The sequence below is a fragment of the Poecile atricapillus genome, chromosome W (assembly GCF_030490865.1).
Source record: "Poecile atricapillus isolate bPoeAtr1 chromosome W, bPoeAtr1.hap1, whole genome shotgun sequence".
NCBI lineage: Eukaryota > Metazoa > Chordata > Aves > Passeriformes > Paridae > Poecile > Poecile atricapillus.
The window spans coordinates 45,443,763-45,462,968 of record NC_081288.1 but is presented as its reverse complement, the minus strand read 5'-3'; the positions used below and the strand labels follow the sequence as shown (position 1 = coordinate 45,462,968).

The 19,206-nt window shown below is 36.0% G+C and overlaps 1 long non-coding RNA gene across 2 annotated transcripts in view; it reads right to left on the bottom strand.

Annotated features, from left to right (window-relative positions):
- Positions 1-8,280: 8,280 nt before the first annotated feature.
- The window catches only part of LOC131591474 (uncharacterized), a 28,141-nt gene continuing 17,215 nt past the window's right edge, over positions 8,281-19,206 (bottom strand). For both annotated transcript variants that reach the window (XR_009280387.1, XR_009280388.1), the window contains one exon: positions 8,281-9,523. This is a non-coding gene — a long non-coding RNA (uncharacterized LOC131591474). The remainder of the gene's footprint in view (positions 9,524-19,206) is intronic.

Genomic DNA, 19,206 nt, shown 5'->3' with positions numbered 1-19,206 from the left:
GGATCACAGTTTTGTAAAATAATCCAGTCATATGATCAGACGTGCAGTAGAATCATATGATTGGAAAGATTAGATTATATGAATAGTAAATGAGGTAAACCAGAAATGGAATAAAAAATCCAAAACAACTCTACTTTAAAAATTCATCATTTATAAGTAATGAACTAATAGCTTCCTACCCATAATAAGGAGGCAAAACTGATGCAGGGAGAGAGGAAGATTACAAGAATCAGAAACAGTAAGAAGCGTGCTGAATTAAAGTTTGGAAAGTAGAAGGAAGTGTCTTTAGATATGACATGATCCAGCCCCTCAGACAATCCATAGTTACCCAGTGTAAAAGCTTTTGCACAAAACTGTAGTGCACACATTCCTAAACAGAGAGGTGCCTACACCAGTATGCTGTAAGTGCTGTTAGCCACGGCATGAATGGGAGCACTTCAGCAGTGGTACCCAGGGACTGCATTAATGAGTCAGGAAAAGCTACAGCTGAAGGCAAATTACAATTTGAAGGCATGCCCACTTGCTCCCTTGGCTCCAGCTCCATGATCCAAGCTGTGAGGGAGGATTGAAATTAAATAGGAGGCCCACAAGCCAACGGTACAAATGCTTCATTAGTTTTTCAGGCAAACCCAAGTCTCATACTAATCTCAAACACTTTCTGTGAGAGAAAGAATCTTGGACTGGCTAGGGAATTAAGAATTAGAATGATGTGGGGTTTTTTGAAGCCTGCACTTACTACCCACAAAAAGGGCACGTAATCAAGGTCAATAAAGTAAAGTGAAGTGCTGAAAGAGTCATTGCATTGCAGGAAGTAGTACAACATTAGACAGAAATCTGCCATGAAGACAAACACCTACCAGAGATATCTAGCATGCAGAGGAACTGCATAAGCAGCCAGCTCTACAAACGGATGGAATTTTCTTTCTCCCACCTACAGTGCCTTCCGTAAATAACTTCCTCGTGATGTTAAAGCTTCCATTGAGCTGCACACTGGGACGCTCTGATGGAAGGAAGGATAACTTGAGGCAATTCTGTATGATTTTAGTATCATTGCTCTGTTTTAACACTGGCATTTGATATATGTTTTTTTTCCTTTTGACCTTCAGAGTAGCCAAATGGGTGTCAGGGCTCAGCAATGGATGGCTGCTCCCTCAGGGCTGAGAAGCCATGAGTGACATTGCTCCCAGTGGTTGCTCTGCTCTGTGTTAGGGTTGCTAATAGGATCTTCAGACAGCCACAGACAAAACAAGTGATGAACTAGGAAACTCTGGGGCTGGAGTCTGGGGATCCAGCCAGGAGACAAGGCCAGAAGAAGGTCTTGACACAGGTGCAACTATGTTATACCTTAAATTGGGACTGCCAGCCTGAGCTTAAGTGAGAGTCCCTGGCAGGGTGTGGGTGAAGGGCCCTAGCTGAGGGTGGGTAGGGCATCTTAGTGCTCTCAGGGGTCTGACAGCACTTAAAGAAGCTAAAGAATAACTTGCCAGAGGAAACAAAGATTCCCAGCACATCTGAATTTATCACAGCTTCAGACCAACCAGTGTAGGTACCAGATCTGTGGGGCAGCTTACTGTGCTCAGTCCCCTCACACCTTCAAAGTGTTTCTAGACCATATGTTCTTTCATAGCTTCTGCAGTGAGTCATGGGCTCAGCAATGGGCTCACATAACTTAAATGTAAACTAAAGTTCTGGAGTCACTAAATGAAAAGTCAGATTTTCCATTTAGCAATTTTAGTCATCAGGAAAGTAAGAGTGGGATTGCACAGATGCTAGAACTAGAAAAAATGAAAGGGAATCTGTTTCTTCACAGGCTGTCTGTGGTACACCCTGCTTCTCCAGCCCGCAAGAAACACGGAGGAGGAAGTCTGAGAATTGACCTAAAAGAGGCGACAAGATCCAAATCCTACGCCCATCAAGGAAGAATGGGAACAAATAAATAGATGATAGAGCAGATTGTGGTACAGATCTTGTAGAGACTGAAAAATATCACAAGTGAAATAAAGAAAACAAGGAGAAAATGACTGGCAATTAGCAGGGCTTCAGGGAATAGAGCTGCTGAGTACATTTGGTAATGAAACAGAAGTAATATAGGTGCTGTCAGATTAGTTTCATTAGAACTGGACCAAAAATTAAGGATTAGACTAAGCAGTCAGAAACTGGTCAACCCCCAGGGGAAAATAATGTTAATAAAATAAATAAATAAAATAAAGTGTTAATGTCTCTGACTAAGCACTGGCCCTGGAGGGATGGATGGCCCCATTGTTCACTCCAAGTTCTCATTTTCCCCAGTACATATCCAAGACAAGACCTTGTCACACACCAGACACATCTGGGTTCCCCTGACAGAAAAGCCAGCCATCTCAGCAGGGCAGGAACTGCAGTGGACACAACAGCTTTCTGTGGCCTTCACAGATCCAGGAACCAGCCCTGAATGTGAAGCTTTTCTGAAGATAGCAAAACTTCTGGACTTCTGGATTTCTAAGGTAAATCTCTGTTATTTATCAAGCAAGCTACAAATATTTTTCTAGTATCTGAGAAGGAAGAGGAAAGGTCTGCAGCTGCCCTTGTATCTAAACTGGCTCTCCTTGTGTACAGACACCAAACCAGTTTTACAAGAATGTTCCAGAGGTGTTGCCTTGCAACACTAAGTTGCACATTACTTGCCCTTCAACAACCCTTTATAAACAGACAATGCACACTACTACATACTTGCTCTATGTCTTGTAGCTCGGCACCTCCTCTGATCCTTTTTGCTCTCTAGCTTTTTCTTTTTTAGAAGACAGGCATACAGGATCCACCTCTTTTCTGTCTTCTCTTGATAAAGTCTCTGAAAATATTTTCCATTCTTTATGCAATTGCTTTTGCTTATCTGCCCCCTCCCCAGAATAAGGCAAAATTCTTCAAAGGTTCTTATTTTTTTTTCCCCCATTCTTGTGTTTTATTTGAATTTCAATAACATAATTTATTTTGATAAACTCAGTTCAGTGGTGGTAACAATTTATATATTGGGTCTAATTGTCTCTGCCTGTCTTTATTCCCCCTCCCTATTACTGTGTATATGTCTATACAGCACCTTCCACCCAATCTTTTATAGTATTTACATCAGCATACAATAGTTTTACTTTTGGCTAAAGTGTTTAATGGTCTGATTTCTGGAGGAAAATATCTTAATATTTAAATATCTTAAAAGATATTTAAGAATACCGCTCTTTAACTTAACCACAAACTTAGCTGACCTGAGTCTGTGTTTAACATTTGTGTTTCTGGCACTACCATATGTAGAAAATAACAACCAGAAATCAGCACTGAATAAAGTCTGTTGTTCTTAAACACAGTATAATCTGTGTCAGAAAGAGCTGCTTCAAAGCTGTTGTTAAAAGGGCAAGATATTAATAACCATCACTGTCTTTGGCAGTTTGATTTTACGTTGTGGCTTCTGCAGTGACAGACCTGAGAGAGGACTGTCACACCTTGTGAAACATTTTTTCTGAACAGGCTCACCTAGCTCTGCTATCATACCTTCAGGTCTTCCTACTTCATTTCTATCTTATTCATTTCTATAGCTTAAAACAAGCTTCCTGTTCCCACAAAGTCTTTTCTATCTCTGCTTGCAAATAATACAACTGTAACTGAAAGTTTCTAAAATTCAGAAACCTTTTTTAACTTCTTTTTTTTCAGTCATCTTTCAAAACTCAAGAAACTTTTCTATTAAAACTGGTCTTCCTCAGAAAAAAAGAAGCAATATATATCCTTTCTTGCATGCAGTAAAGCTAGAGAATCTTTTTCTGGTTTTGCACACCACTGCTCAGTCAGTCCACGGTTTGGAAACATGCTCAAGTCTCAAATGATCATTCTGCCTTTATGCAAGTGTGCCCTGAGGCCCTGCTTACAAGCATCAGGTGACAACTTTGTCTGGCACTTACTGTGCTTGAATGTCAGGACAGGTGTCTTCTGCTGGAATTGTGTAAGAGTGTCAAACTTCCTGTTTTGATGATATCTCTTCCCTGTTCTGAACTCCTAGCATTAACAAAGCATTATTAACAAAGGCCCTTATTAAAGCAACTGAGTAGGCAAAAACTTTACCCAAAACATATCTTACCGCACATTTTTGGACATAATTTTCTTTCTGTAGAAGGAATCACTTCTACCCTATTGACACATCCCACCAGACACTTCTTAATTTTATGCTTTCTTTAGTCTTTGTTGTGTTTTAAATCTGCTACATTAACTGATTTCAGAATTTACCACACAGAGTGTCTAGTTATGTTCCCATATTGTTTCATCTTACCTTATACTATCCTCTGTGTTATACCTTAACAATCTGAACAGCTTCAACTATTTATATTATTTGAGACTGTACTTCAGGTATGAAGCTAAGTCTAAATGTAAGCCAGCAAAGCCACAGTTCTCCAAGCAAAAGAAACTTTTAAGAAAAAAATTCTCAATCAATACAGAATGTTGAACACATATTTTTGCCACAAAATCTCTTCTTCAGTACCTAGGGGGTGATATTTTTTTACCATAGTTGGACAAATTCTTTGTAACCATCTCCTCCCAGCAAAATCTAGCTACTGAACTTCCTAGAATACTAGATGCCACAGATCTACCTAAATTATCATTGAGAGATTTCTTTTGAGCATGGCAGGACTATTTTTATTACATGTATTCTAGGAAAATGACATTCTCTTCTCTGTTTCATAATCTGATGATACATTGCCTCTTCTATTAATGGTGTCTTAGAAAGACATTTTTGTCTCTCTAAGGATTTTTGTCCTACAGTATGGCAGCTTTTTAAAAGAAACACGAAATCCAAACCAACCCCCCCTCCCCAAACCAGAACCAAAATGCACATGCCTGATTTGTTTGCCTCAGTGTTTCACATTCCCAAACAACTATGATATCTATCTTATCAATACCTGATTTATCTTCACATCTAACTAAAATCACACAAAGTAGAAATGATTCTCCACATTCCCAGTCTGAATCTTTGCATGTTGATCAAGACCAGGGTTACTCTTTGCATTACTTACAGTGTCTACCGACAGAACAGGTTGCTTTCTAGTATCTATGTAGGATAGATGTACTGTTAAATTTTGGATATGTATCTTTCTTGAGTCGCCTCTGCCTGTAAAATTGTAATTTTCTCCTGCTGCTGCTCCTTTCATGCAGAAACCTCGTAGATAGGTGGTGGGTTCAACTAAACTTTTGGGGATTGTGCTGTGCAGGGCTAGAGAGAGATGGTCCTCGAGATGATCCTCATTGGTCTCAACTCAGCTTATTCTGTGATTCTGTGAGAAGTTAAATACATCTCAGCTGGCACTCAGTAGCCTATCATGCTTAATAGGCAGAATTAGAATCATGTTACTCCCAGCTGGGTATCCAAATAAACCACTACAGTCTGACTTTCTCTCCTCTTTTATGTCCACTGGAATAATGAGAATGGCTCCATTTTAAGAAAAGGGTTTAAGAGCCTATTCTCCCAGGAAGTCTAAGAATTTGTTATGAAGGTCATACATCCTATCCTTCATTTCAGATGAGCATCAATAATTATTTCTTTGGATGGACTAATTGCCAAGAGAAACGAAACATTGGACACTTCCTATTATTTCCTACTTCTATTCCCTATTTTTCTTTAACTCCTGAAAACAGGATGTAGATACCTAGTTAAAGACTGGATTGTTTTCTGGGAAGCCTAAATGTTCTGTGTTTGAGTGAGAAAAAAACAAAAAAAAGAAAATTCAAAGTGTGTCTAAAGGAAAAATGATTTCATAGCTTCCAGAGTGTAGCTCCCAATTCTGCTGCACGTCTTCTGCTAGCTGCAGTTTTTGAGGCCCTTTTTAATGATAAAAATAGCAGGAAAAAGGTAATCTAACCCATAGAAATATAAAAATATTTCTCACACATTAATTCCATGAACAGTTTTGGTTCGAAAACAATCAGTAAGACAAAGAGAAAAGCCAGTAAGCCAGCAACATGAGGTAGATGGGACATACAGTCTAAGATAAGGAAACAGGAGTTAGATAAGCTTACCTACAATATCAGACCCCACCCTCAGTAAATTAGACCTTTTCTGCAGATGTGTTTCTCCCTCCCTTTACTTAATATGAAATTTAAATTATTGCTTTATCACTGCATCAGTATATACTGGAGCCTTTGCACAGCATGCTGTTTTTACTGGGAAGGCAGAAAACTAGTTAGCAATTTTATCATTACACCCTATCTCAAAATCCACATATAATCTAAATAAGGTTAAACAGATAAAAAGAAATGACATTCATCAAATTTTTGAGTGGCCAGTTTTACAATCTCCAAAACATTCTTTTCAGTAATTGTCAGTATGTAATAAATGAGTAGACATGTCTGGAATCTTTCAAGGAATTTAGAAAGAAAAAGTTATTCAAAACACTGAAAGATAAATAAAATTATAGGGGGCTGTCTTAGACGTTTAAGATGCCTGTAACTTACTTGATTTAGCTAAAATACAAGCAAAGTTACCTTGAAAAGCACTGAAAAGAAGCACAGTAAGCTGCCCAGAGATATTGAATCTAAAAGCTTTACATGTTAATAGTTAATTTTGGATAAAACTTATTTCTCTATTTCTTTTCATTTACATTACAAAGTCTTGGGTTTTGTTCCACTACCACTTCTGTTTCTGACATCTCTTGCATCTCCACTTCTGGCATTCCACATCTTGATTAAGAGTTTGCTCTAATGTAGATAAGTGCTAAAACATAGATCCCTGACTTTGTCAAGTCCTTCATTTCCTGAAAGGGCTTTTCAGAAGAAAGCCTTCATTGTTCAAAACAGATAAATGAGATTCACCACATAGGCTGGGCTTTCTATTCCGCTCTTTAATGCACTGCTGGTTTCATTTCATTTTGGTTATTTGATTCTGATCACACTTGATGCACAACCACACCAAATGGATCACCTAATCTTTGATAACCTCTAGAAATAACTCCCACACTACACAAGGAAAAGCTAATTCAAAGGAGCAACTTGCACATTCTCTCAGCATTCACGCTTTCCCTGGAGGTGCCAGCAATGAGTCTCAGTTTGGTGAGACTAACTCTCTTTATAGTACTCTTGATTATTTACAAATCCCTATACAACCATGATCCATCTTATTTTAGCAGCTGTTATCACCCTATTGTCCATGATGATACACTCAATTCTGAAGACTGCTAGTCTGTGGGTAATTGTGAAAAGTAATCTAAGATCAGTAGGTGCCTGGATTTTAGTTTCTGCTTTTTCTTCCATGATTTAAGACCTTTAGGATTCTTTCTTTGACATGAATAATAAATAATATTTGTCATCATTAAAAGATTTTTAAATTACAACAAATAAATCTTTAATTGTACAGAGGTTTTTTTTGTTGTTGTTTGTCTTTGGTTTGGGGTTTTCTAAGTAATAAAATATACTATTTCAGAGTTTAAGAATACTCCCATTTTAATATTATGTTCTTATTCCTTAGGTGTTATTTTAATACAGATATAGCATAAATAAAGATCTTAATAGGAAAAAAGGTGCATATTTTTAACCAGCTGTTTACATAATTTAGAACCTATGAGAGAATTATTTCATAAAATGTATGATGTCAAAACCCTCTTTCTTCCACTTTCTTCTGCTCATATTTGCTAATGGTTAGGGAAATTATTTATTAATGACTTTATAGTAAGTCATGTCTGTTTTATACTTTAATGAAGCTTAAGCACAGGCTAAACTTTCTAAATGGAACAATAACCAAAGATAATAAAAGCAATATGAATTCAAAGATTATTTTTTCTGATAGGAAACTTTGAACATGTCCATGTTATCTAAAAACAAACAGAAGAGGTTTTTCTTTATTGTCAACACTGAAAAATGCCATTAAGGAGTTATCTCAGATTTAAAGAAAGTAAAGAACGAATAAAACTTCAAGCTCAACATGCAACACAAACTATAAGCACAAAGTATCTGTCCACATTAGCAATGGATACTGTGAACACAGGAGTTTTTAAAGGGTGCATATTCTTCTGAGCATGCTTTTGCTTCACTCAGAATTTAAATGAGACCTAATGTTACAAACAAGAAAAATATATTTTTTATATTTTGGGTAAGGTACATTTGATGAGTAGTCATTCTTTAAGACAAAAAATATCTCAGGATTAATCTGACATCCTTTTCTTGTGGGTGTGGAAGGTGTTATTTAAATATTGATGACAATTTCCTACTAAAAAATGAATTATATAGTATGGGAAAGATAGTTTACATGATAAAGGATAAACACATAGACTATGTAATGAAAACTTTATTTCAAAGATATAAGTTGTTGAGGATGCAAACTTCATGAGTCCATCTGAGACAGAGGTCTTCATACTGTGGTGTGCAGTACTATCCAGATATGAAATTACGTCACAATCCAGAAATCCTGAGTACCCCCAGTCACCAGAAGTTGGTAATAGTTTTTCTGTGCAGCGCCACTATTCCAATCGCAGTTAAATGCCCATAACACCAATCTAACTCTACATTCAGCTCCCTAACTACAGATGCAGAAATATTGTATTCACATGCAGTCTCTGTGTTACATATTAAAACATCTGATATTAGTGGATGTTATTACTTTTTCAGATTCACACTGTTATCCACCATGCACTTCTAAAACTCTGTTGAGACAAAATTTATTTATTTATTTAGAGAGTTATTGGGTAAGATCTGGAACTCTGAAGGTTTTGTTTGAAGTCCAATTAATGTTTAAACATCTGTGCTTTTTGTTTTTTCCTTTGATTTTCCTGTTTTTCTCTCCTTCTTACAGCCTAAAGTTTTATCAGCTAGAGTCATTCTCAACTATTTATCTTTACAATTTATTACTTTGTTAATTATTGTTGTGCAGTTTCAGTACTTGTCCCTGTAGGTAAAAACTGATGATTTATTTGTAATTATCCTGCAGCATGAAAACACCTACCTTGTATCTTATGATGCAAATTGTGTGGCAATCTGACATTTCATTTTCATAATGTTATAAAGTTTGAAAACTTCAGAAAATTCATAGTCGTATTTTTTTTTAAATAGTTTAGTTTTGGGGTGTTTTTTTTTTTTTTTTTTTTTTTTTTCCCCACTATGGATTATCTTCAAGGTAAAAATTAGAGCATTATTTTGTTAAGAGACAGGAACAACGAACTTATTTGATTTCATGCTTAGAAATTTTTTCATAAAGGAAACCTTGCATAACAGTTTGAAACAGTGAAATGTTTCTAAAGATACTCCTTTTTGATGAATCATGTGTTTGTGACTTTCCTTGGATAGATTTATTCATGGCTCCCTACTGCCTTTTATCACCTCATCAGTAATCATCTCTTGTACAATGTCATTGCATGAGTGTAGCTGCTCCAGAGATGAATGATGCATTTTTCTGTAACATTTATTCTGGTTTTGCTTCCACAGGCCCTACTGGATCCTTGATGAGTTATCATAGTCTCTTTTCATATTTTTCTGGGTGACTGGTGGTTTGGCAGTATTTTTTCCTCTTCCAAGTCCCAGATTTCTAGGACAAACAGAGAACAAAGCTATTCACTTTTCCTGTACAAAACAATGCCACAGACATCCCCCAGTTCAAAAGAAATCCATTAAACTATATTTTATTTTTGGGATAAAATGTCTGCTGAAATTCTTGCAGATCCTGTTCTTGATCCTGTTCCCTCTGGTATTCACAATGTCTCTGTTTCCTACTGCCTAGTCCCAGGACACCTATAATCACTGCCAGCAGCAAGCACTACAGAGAAACCCTTTCTGTCTGTCATCTACTTCAGATCCTAACTCCAGGGCTTTAAATCAAGAAAATATCTCCTGACCTTACCTTATTTTTCTTACTGAATCCCATGCATTCTTTTCACTTTGCTCAATTCCACAAACTTTTTTCATGACCTCGAGAATTTACAGCAGCTCCTAACAGCCACATAATCCCCCCTCCCTGTTTCTCCACACTCTGTGTAAAACATTTCTTGGCAACCTACCTTGGCATGCAGTAAAATCGTGTTTGTTTGGATCTGAAGCGTGTGGTACATAACAAATGTCTGACAAAACTGTCTTTTACCAGGATCTAAATATATCATGTTCCCTTCCAGAATGTTTAATCCAGTGACTTTTAGATATCTGAAAGCCAGGACATCAGGAGCTGATGCATATGTAACTTAAATTTGTGAATATCTAGAAAAAGAATGCTAAAATATGAGAGTGAAATATTGACTGTATTCTTTCTCCCTTGCTGGCAAAAATCCACATGAATTTCAAGCAGTTGTTCACTGTGCTAAGTGCAGTGATATTGAATGGTGAAAGGATTAGTTGGAGAAGCTTTGTGGTGTAAGGAGATCTGTGTCTGAGCCTTTACTGGCTTTATTCAAGGAAAGAGATATATATGTGTGTCTCAGTCCAGTATCAGTGCAAAAAAGATCAAGCCGTCTCTTGACATAGATATTTCAATGCTGTGAGAATAAAAATCCTGCAGAAAAATCAACTTAATTTATGGAAATAGATAAAAAGATTGTAAAACCTTGCCTATTTGGGGGTTCTTCCTAGTCATAACCCACTATAACAGCTATTGGGGATAGCTTCAACCCACTGTAGTTCATTTAGCCACACCTTTACATTGAAAAGCGAAAAAAAAATTGTTAGATATCATTCTCTTTGCTCTCAAATCGACCCTGCTGTCTAAGACTAGGTGTGAGTCTGTATAACTGTACACTTCTAAAGATATTGCTCAAAGGCTGCAGACTAACAACTCCATGTCCTACGATTCAGAATTTTCTGATTTTAAAACTTTACATTTCACTGGCCCTAATTCTTAGGTAGGGCACAAATATATGGGCAACCTTAACTCAAATTTAATGAAATACTTTCTTTTGTCAGAGAATGTCTACATTGAATCAAGTGTCCTTTAAAAAGACAGACATGGCACATATTTAATAATAATTGAATAATAATAATAACCTGCATATAAATGCATCTGCAACAGAAACGTGGTTACCAATGCCATTCTTTCCACCATTCAGAAAAATCTCACCACAAATTTACAATGGAAATAGATTGCTGTTTTAACTTTATGAAGAAAGGAAGATGGGCCGGAAAGCTGTTAAAATCTATGAACAGAACAGTGAGTAGATTTCAGATTTCTAGTCAGTACTCAATACTACTATTTATAAATTTAATAATGCTTTATGCTCATCATATTATTTCATCTGCATGCTTAAAAGATACAGGTGTACAGTAATGAGAAATGAGAAATCACCTTTATTACTGTATCTTAGATTATACAGATATTAATTAATAGTTTCAGGAAAAATATAGAAAAGGATTAACTTACAATACATAAACTCTATCCAAATTCCCAGATACCTATCTTTTGCACTAAGAATATCAGATGGAAAAACCATGGGATTTCACAGTCTGTCCAAAAGAGAAGGTCTCACTTGTGGAATGTTTTGTTTTGCTTGAAGTCAAGAGACCTCTGATACAGTTATTAGAGCAGAACCCTTGGAAGTATTCTACAGTCTTTTAATCTAGGTCATCTGTCTCAGAATCAGCTCTTATCAGTTTGTTTCAGGGGTCAACTTTTAATTTTTAAGGTGTTGCATATTTTGCATAAGTCAAAATCTGCAAAAATAGTCAGAAAAATACTACCCGAGACCCTTGTAAAACGGTATTTTCCTAAATAGTGGACCTCAGTGCTACAGTGTCCCCACTGGAAATTTTTGGTCAAAATGCAACTGAATGTAACATGTGAAACCTTGTACTTTGGCGGCTGATGCAAAGCAGGAGAAAGTCCAAGGGTCTGACTAACAAGATATATTGTCTGGGTTAAGCAATGCTCAGATGAGGAAGTAACCAAACTGGGTCTCTCAAAAAACACTTGGATATTCCTCCATGATATTGCATCATGCACATAAATCTATCAAAATGTCTTCAGAGGAGAAAGCCTCTTTATATATGTTTTGTGGCATATTTCCAGTGGTCCTAGAAAATGCGTTGTCACTCATGTCTAACCACATTTAGATGTAAAAACAGGAAAATAAAAAAAAAAAAGAGCAAAGCATTATATTAATTTTCTCATAAAAATAAAATGAATTATGCCTCTAGTCATTAAACAGTGCAAAGGACCCAGGGAAAAATATAAAAACAAGCTTGGAAAATATCCTTGCTTTTTTCATAATGCTTCTATTTATCCATGATGTTTTTTGGTTTTTTTTCAGAGAGATGGATGAAAAGTACTGATGTATAGGAACTGCAAGTGATTAACAAGTTGCAGGTAGTGCAAGACTGAAGGGATAAGTAAGCTTCATGCTGCCAAAGGTTCTGACCTGACAAAACCCTGAAACTTCTATTACTCTTGTCACTCAAATCCACATGCAACCTTAGGCCAGTCTCCCTTTCATTTCCATCTTGTCAGCTCAGCCTCTTGTACTATGTTGAGGATGTTTTTAATCTTTTTAATAACAACTTCATTATCAAGTAAACAAGAGATTAGTTTTCAAAACCTTGGACCAAAATTAATCCAACATTCATACTTACAAAATTAATTGGACCAAAGCATAGTTTGTAAATGATGCAAACTGTGCTTACACAAACTGACCATTGCAACAACTTTCACACTGTTTCTGGAAATTAATCACACTTTTCCCCATTTAGCACAGAAATCTCTGTATGAGAAGACCCAAGCAATATGATGTGATGTTTTTAGATGCATTTCAAAAACTCTCAACTTTAGCTTTTTATTCCCCAGATTTTTTTTAGGCAGAATATTCAACTGTGAATTAGAAACTGCCAAGTCATAAACTTTGATGACATTTCCCCACAGTTGATAAAGCTGGATTATAATGGCAGAGGTGCCATCAATTGACTACTATTAATCCAAGTTCTACTGCCTAGGATCAAGGAATGTATTTCAGTTGGAAGTATGATGTTCAAAAAATCAGAACCATTGGTCACATTCTTCAGTTACTATGATACCCACATTTTGGACAGTCTTCTGATTTGCCCCTTGCCTCAGATTAGGCTGTTGATTATAAATGTTGATTCATGAATGACTTACTGCAATTCTTTGAGTTTCTTGAAAGAATTCTTCAACTGAAAAAAACCAGCAAAACGCATTTCTCTTTGCATCCTGTTATCCTGATAATCCTGATGGCCTTGATCATTGCATAACTCAAATCTTTCCCTGTTGCACCATTCCTCTGGACACCATCTATAAACATGCCTCTTTTTCTACAGATACTGTATCTAATGAAGTCCCTGTAGTCTCCAGTACTGTCAACAGGAGACCCACACTTCACCTCAGAGACAGACTTGAAATTCTCAGTCAAAACACAGAGAAATTTGTTATTCTGAATCCAGTTACCCAGAATGGAATTTAAACACGATGATATATCAAAATTTGTTACACTGTGATATCTACATAGGAAAGTTTTGTGGCATCTTTCTGAGCTCTAACATCTTTCTTATACTCTAAAAGGATACTGCAATAATCCACTGGGAAACTCAGTGTTGAACTGTATTTTTTTACTTTTGCCTGAGGACACAAATTAAGAACAAAAAAAGGAATTAAAAAATTCATTCTATGTCAAGCTCTTGATATAATTCTTAATTATAAATTATATCATAAAAATGCAGAGTATGTGAAATGATATTGAATACTTGGCTGCTTGAAAGATGGCCTAGTCTTCACTTATGAGAGATAATAATAATAACAACAATAACAATATTTTGATAAAAATTATTTGAACAACAAAATTCCCAATATGTTTGGCTTTCATGTTCCTTATGGAACCCTGTGATATTGCCAACAGATGAGGCTGCTTGTATTGAAAAGGGAATTTTAGGGGAGCCTGCTATGCACTGGCTGTGACTGCTAACTAGGTTAATTTCATACTGGTCCCCTAGGAAAATCATGATGGAAACAGACACTCTTGACATTGCTATATTTTCTGTTGCCAGTATAGAAATCCTTATTATCATCAGACTTATTCTTTGTATTGCTAAGGAATTTCTGTGAGGGAAAAAACCCCCAACAAACAGCTCAGTACGAAAAAAAAATGGAAAAAAAAAGCACGAAAAAAATCACCCCCAAACAAACAAGCAAACACACAAAAGAAAACTTCATATGCTAAAACATGTTTCTCTGGAGCCACTTCTTTTTCTCTGTACTTATGCTCTTAATACAGGATATGGAGTTCTGTCAAAGGATACAGATTTATCAGCAGCAAATTGACACCATTACAGTCCCTTCCACTCACTAACAGAGAGGATGCTACAAATGTAAATGTCTTCCAACTATTCCAGACCATCTCAATGGAAAACTTATTTAATATTTCCCCTGTAAAATATTTATTCGCCTGTGTACACATGTAATGTTTATCCTGTTAAATGCAATGTTTTCCTATGAAAGGAAAAAACACCAAACCTTCTTACAGAAATGGATGTATTTCTCTATAAGAGCAGGTAGACCCAAAATCCAATTGCTTAGAAATTTTGCAATTCCATGTAATCTTTATAAGAATGTAGAATTCACCTTCCAGATCTAGAAAACAGAATGACTTTCATGATGGCAAAAGACTAAATATTCTATGAGGCACAGTTTTTCGTCTGTGATTATACTTGTGTGCTTAAAGTGGTTGCCTGTCTTGTTGGTTTACAGAAATTCTGTTCATCTGCAGTAGCTGCTCTAAAATAACATTGATGTCAAATCACTGCAGCTTGATTTTCTTACTCATTCAAGCATATGCTTCCTAGAGTCTCATATGTGGAAGGAGCATTAGGATTTCTTTTCTCTTTTACTTCTGTATCTCTCCTTTGGTCTGTTTCTGTGCTCTACACATAGTGATTCCAGGGTTACCGAAAAACACATTGCATTCATTTTTTTGACAGCATTTTCACAGAATGGTGAGATTATAAAAGATTGAAGTATATAAAGCTACATTGCAAAGGGGACCTTGTCACTGCAACTTAATATTTGAAATAGTAATCTTTTCACCGTAAAGAGATGTTCTTATAATCATCATAAGTTTGTATATTAAGTCTTTTTTTGATGCAACAAGAATTGCTTGCTCTTTTTGCAGCAGTTATATGATCTCATAATTCAAACTGGCAGATTCAAAACTGTAGAAAAGTAAAAATGAATATATGTATGTTTATATATGTATGAATGTGTGTATGTAAGTATATAAGAGAAAAAAGACCCTGCAACATAAAAACTAGGTAATACTTGTAAATTACATTCTGGTTGAATATTTCTAGGGAAAAAATGAAAAAGGATCACTTGGAATAGAAATAGATCTTACAATATGAACTATTTATTCATAGAAATGTCATAATAGACATAACAGTAATACCAGCATGCTAAGAGCAAATTATATTTAGGAACAAGTCTGACCTTATTTGTCACAGACTCATTTTTCACTTTCAGTTTTGCTAATAATAATTTTCAGGAAAACAGAGGAAAAAATGTTGAATTGATGTTGTAGTTTTTCAAAAGCTAGGGACTGAATATTTTAAAGACACCTATTATTTTTTTATTGAAACTACCTGTGTTTCCAGTTTAGGAAATATATGAAAGAACCAAAGGTTTTTAAAGCAGGTGCTTTTCTTTTGTTACAGGTACACACCCACACACCCCCACACACCCACATAACCCAAGACAACAGGCAGAGCTCTGGACTGCATGTCTTTCAGCTGTTTAACTGGCTCTTTAACTCAAGACTAGAGCTGTAAACTTCCTTCTGAAGGGAGGCATTGCAAGTTATGTGCCTCCCTTGCCTGTTCTTCTCCTTGGAAGGAGAAGAAAACACCTATCAACCAACTTTTGTTCATGGCCATGCTTGCGAAGCGCATGTATTTGTGTTGTAGAGATGGAGCAATCTGTCAAGGACAGAAAGAAATTGTTAGAATTCAGTTAAGGGAAACTTAATTCAACTAAGGGTAATTGTCTGTTTAACATAGGACCTGGGAGAATACTGTTTTGGTTTAGTCTGTTTTTAGAATGGGGAATGTTAGGCTAATTTGTATAATAGGAAGTTGAAGAATGGTGGCCATGCGTAGGTTATATGGGTATGAAAAAAATGCTTGAAAAATAAGTGGGAATATCAGGTGTTCAGAGAAAATTCCTGAAAAAATTAAGAAAATAAAGATCCCAGGAGAGGTTTATCTACCTTGAACTTATAAGATGAAGAAACTCAGGATAAGCTATGCCACCCAGACATGCGATGGCCTCTTGACAAAGCACTGAACATTGGGAAATTGTGGATAATCAGCCCAAAAAGGGATCCTTAGATTAAAGAACATGTCTGATATTTACTGAAAATGTGGAGATTTTTCTGAAATCACCTGCCCTTCGTACATGCCAGGTGATTGTCTTAAACATCAATATCTCCATGCAGTTGTTTCTGTTCATATAAATGACTGAATATTCTTACTAGAGAGAAGGAAACAAAAATTCACCCCTGTGAAGAACCACGGTAAAGGTGAATTCTCTTCTTCAATTTTTATCTGTGTGGAAAATTAATTGCAACAGGAGATGTGAAGACAGACTTTTTCTGCTTGTTCAGTTGTCTCATGTTTTGGGTATTAATTTGAGAGAAGAGGCAATAAGATTAAAAAAAAAATAGTAAATAGAGCATGAACAGGTCTCACCTTGGAAAAGAAAAACATTTCCATAAGGAAAAATCTGGAATGTATGTTATTTCAAACTATTTTGATTGATTTGAACTTGGCAAGAAACTGTTTCCTCAGAAGGATCCTCTTCTGTTCTGCTAAGTGCCCAAAAATTTAGTTCTGAATTCATTACAGTGCATTAACTATTTGGAAGAGAAAAAAAAGAATATATTCTCTTTCTTCTCTTTCTCTAACTCCAGTGTTGATGTCATATGTACTGACACAGTACTAACAATGCCACAAAAAACCCCAAAAATTATAGCATTCTGTAATAACCTCAAGACAGAGAAGTTCTGGAAAGAACAATGTTAAATAGGGCAGACTTCTACTGACAAAACTTATAACCAAATTTACTGTGGAAGGCATTTTGTCTCATTAGAAAGTAAAAGTATAAGACATTCATTAAGATGAAAAATAATCTTTCCTACTTAATAAAAATATAATAGTTGCCATATCAGCTGGGACACTCCAAGAGTGAAATTACTACATATTTCATATTTCTAATTCTAACACAAACATACCTTCTCTTTTATAAAATGCAAATCACTGTACTATTTCCACAGTTCATGCTGGATACAGACAATAGTAATGGCCTGGAATAAAAAAACTCTTACATTCACTGCTTAAGAATAAAAGGATAATGTTCATTAATTCTACTGAATAGTCCTCTGCATCTTAATCTGCACTTAGTCCTGATACCTTTATTTTCCTCCTTTAATATATGAGTGTGCTTTCACTGAAACATATCAAACTCCTGCATTTTAAAGTTGGACTTGTGCTACTAAACATAGAAGGCTCATGTTTGCCACCTTACTATCTTGTGCAAAAATACACAAGAAAAAGCATATTTATGCACCTCATTTCATATCAGCTTCAATTCTAAGCAAAAAATAACAAGAAGCAAAAACATGTAATAAGGGCACATGGAGAAAAAAATGCTTTTCTGTTGCAAGGTGATATTTCTGACTGGCAAACAGCTGACAGTGAAATACCTCACAGTGTTTTCATTAGGAATATGCAAATTGTTAATGCAAAAATGTTCCAGACCATTAGGCATGCTAAAGTCAACAACGATTTTATTAAATCATCCCAAAAACTGACAGGAAGGTTATGCAGTGTCTGAAGGACAAATCTTATGTGCTTACAATGGCTGAGCAGTGTCATGAACAAACTATGTTGGAAATGGATTTCTCAGGTAACAATAAAACTGGAAATACTACAGCCTTAACTGATAAAATCATACAGAAAATGCCTATGAATGTATACACCGCAATATTTTGGCTACAACTAGCTTTGAACCTTAATTACATCTTAACAAACAATTCCTTGCAGTCAGATTTAAGCACTCTGATCTTTTTCAAGGGTAAGAAAAGCAGCATCGTCTGCAAGGAAACTGAAAAACTATTTCACTAACTCATGACCTCTTAGATATTATTAATATTTCATGTGTTCCCATTCCAATCAAATCATACTCCACCAAAATATTGTTTTCTTCTGTAATTTCTAACTACTCTTCAAACAGTAGAAGCTTTGCAATAAGTCTACGTTGCAGACAGGTAAGCATTGGATACAGTATGCAAATTCTCTTTGCTAGTGCTTGCACTACTAGTAGTTTGTTCAATCACTAGCCCCAGCTGATTGTTTTGGAGCTTTTTCAGGCTTTTATTTTATAAACTGCTAACTAGTTGATTTCTCCTCTGTTAAAGGCTTGTGTGATAAAACAATGGCCAACAGTCTGTGAAAAGTTAGCTATCTTGGAAGTGAAGTGAAAGCTGATCAACTTTCTATCATTATAGAGGATTTCTTCAGGACAGTGTTGTAGGCCAAAGAGGTGGCAGAAATACGTATGGCAGAAATACGTATGGCAGAAATACCAGTAGCACATCACTGTAGCTGAGTTAGACACTCTAAGCCATCTTTAGAATCTAGAATTGATGGATGACACTAGACAGCTCAAGAGCAACTTGTTAGAGCAATTTTAGATCACTATATTAAGATGAGCTGAAACTTTTCTGGAAAAAAATCCATGCTCTTAATAAATTACTTGACTGGGTGGCTAAGGCTGATCATCATCATCTCATCTATGCAGATCAGAGATCTTTTTAAGCCAGTTTAAAAACCTCTCAATACAGTATATACACACTCAAGTTTGTTGGGATTTGTGCTTGTAACTGGCCACTGGAAGAAGCAGTACAGCATCTTTTCTCCTAGTCACGAAGGAGATCTGGATTTCTCAGGCTCATCAGTGATTGCAGCCCTTTGGGCTTTGTTCTGGAAGAGAAATCCTTATGGTACAAAGCCCTTGTGATAGATTTGTTCTCAGATTTTCATCTTTAGATGGTAATGCGGAGCACAGAGCTGTCATTCAAGCTTTTCCCACTGTCCTCTTTGCTAGTAAATAATGTACTTGATTCAGTACGTTTGCAGCTTCATATGGCTGTCAATGCACTAAAAAATAATAGGTTAGTGCTCCTGCCAGTAGTAAGAGAGAGTTATAGTGGGGGGATCATCAAAGGAATCAAATGTGCT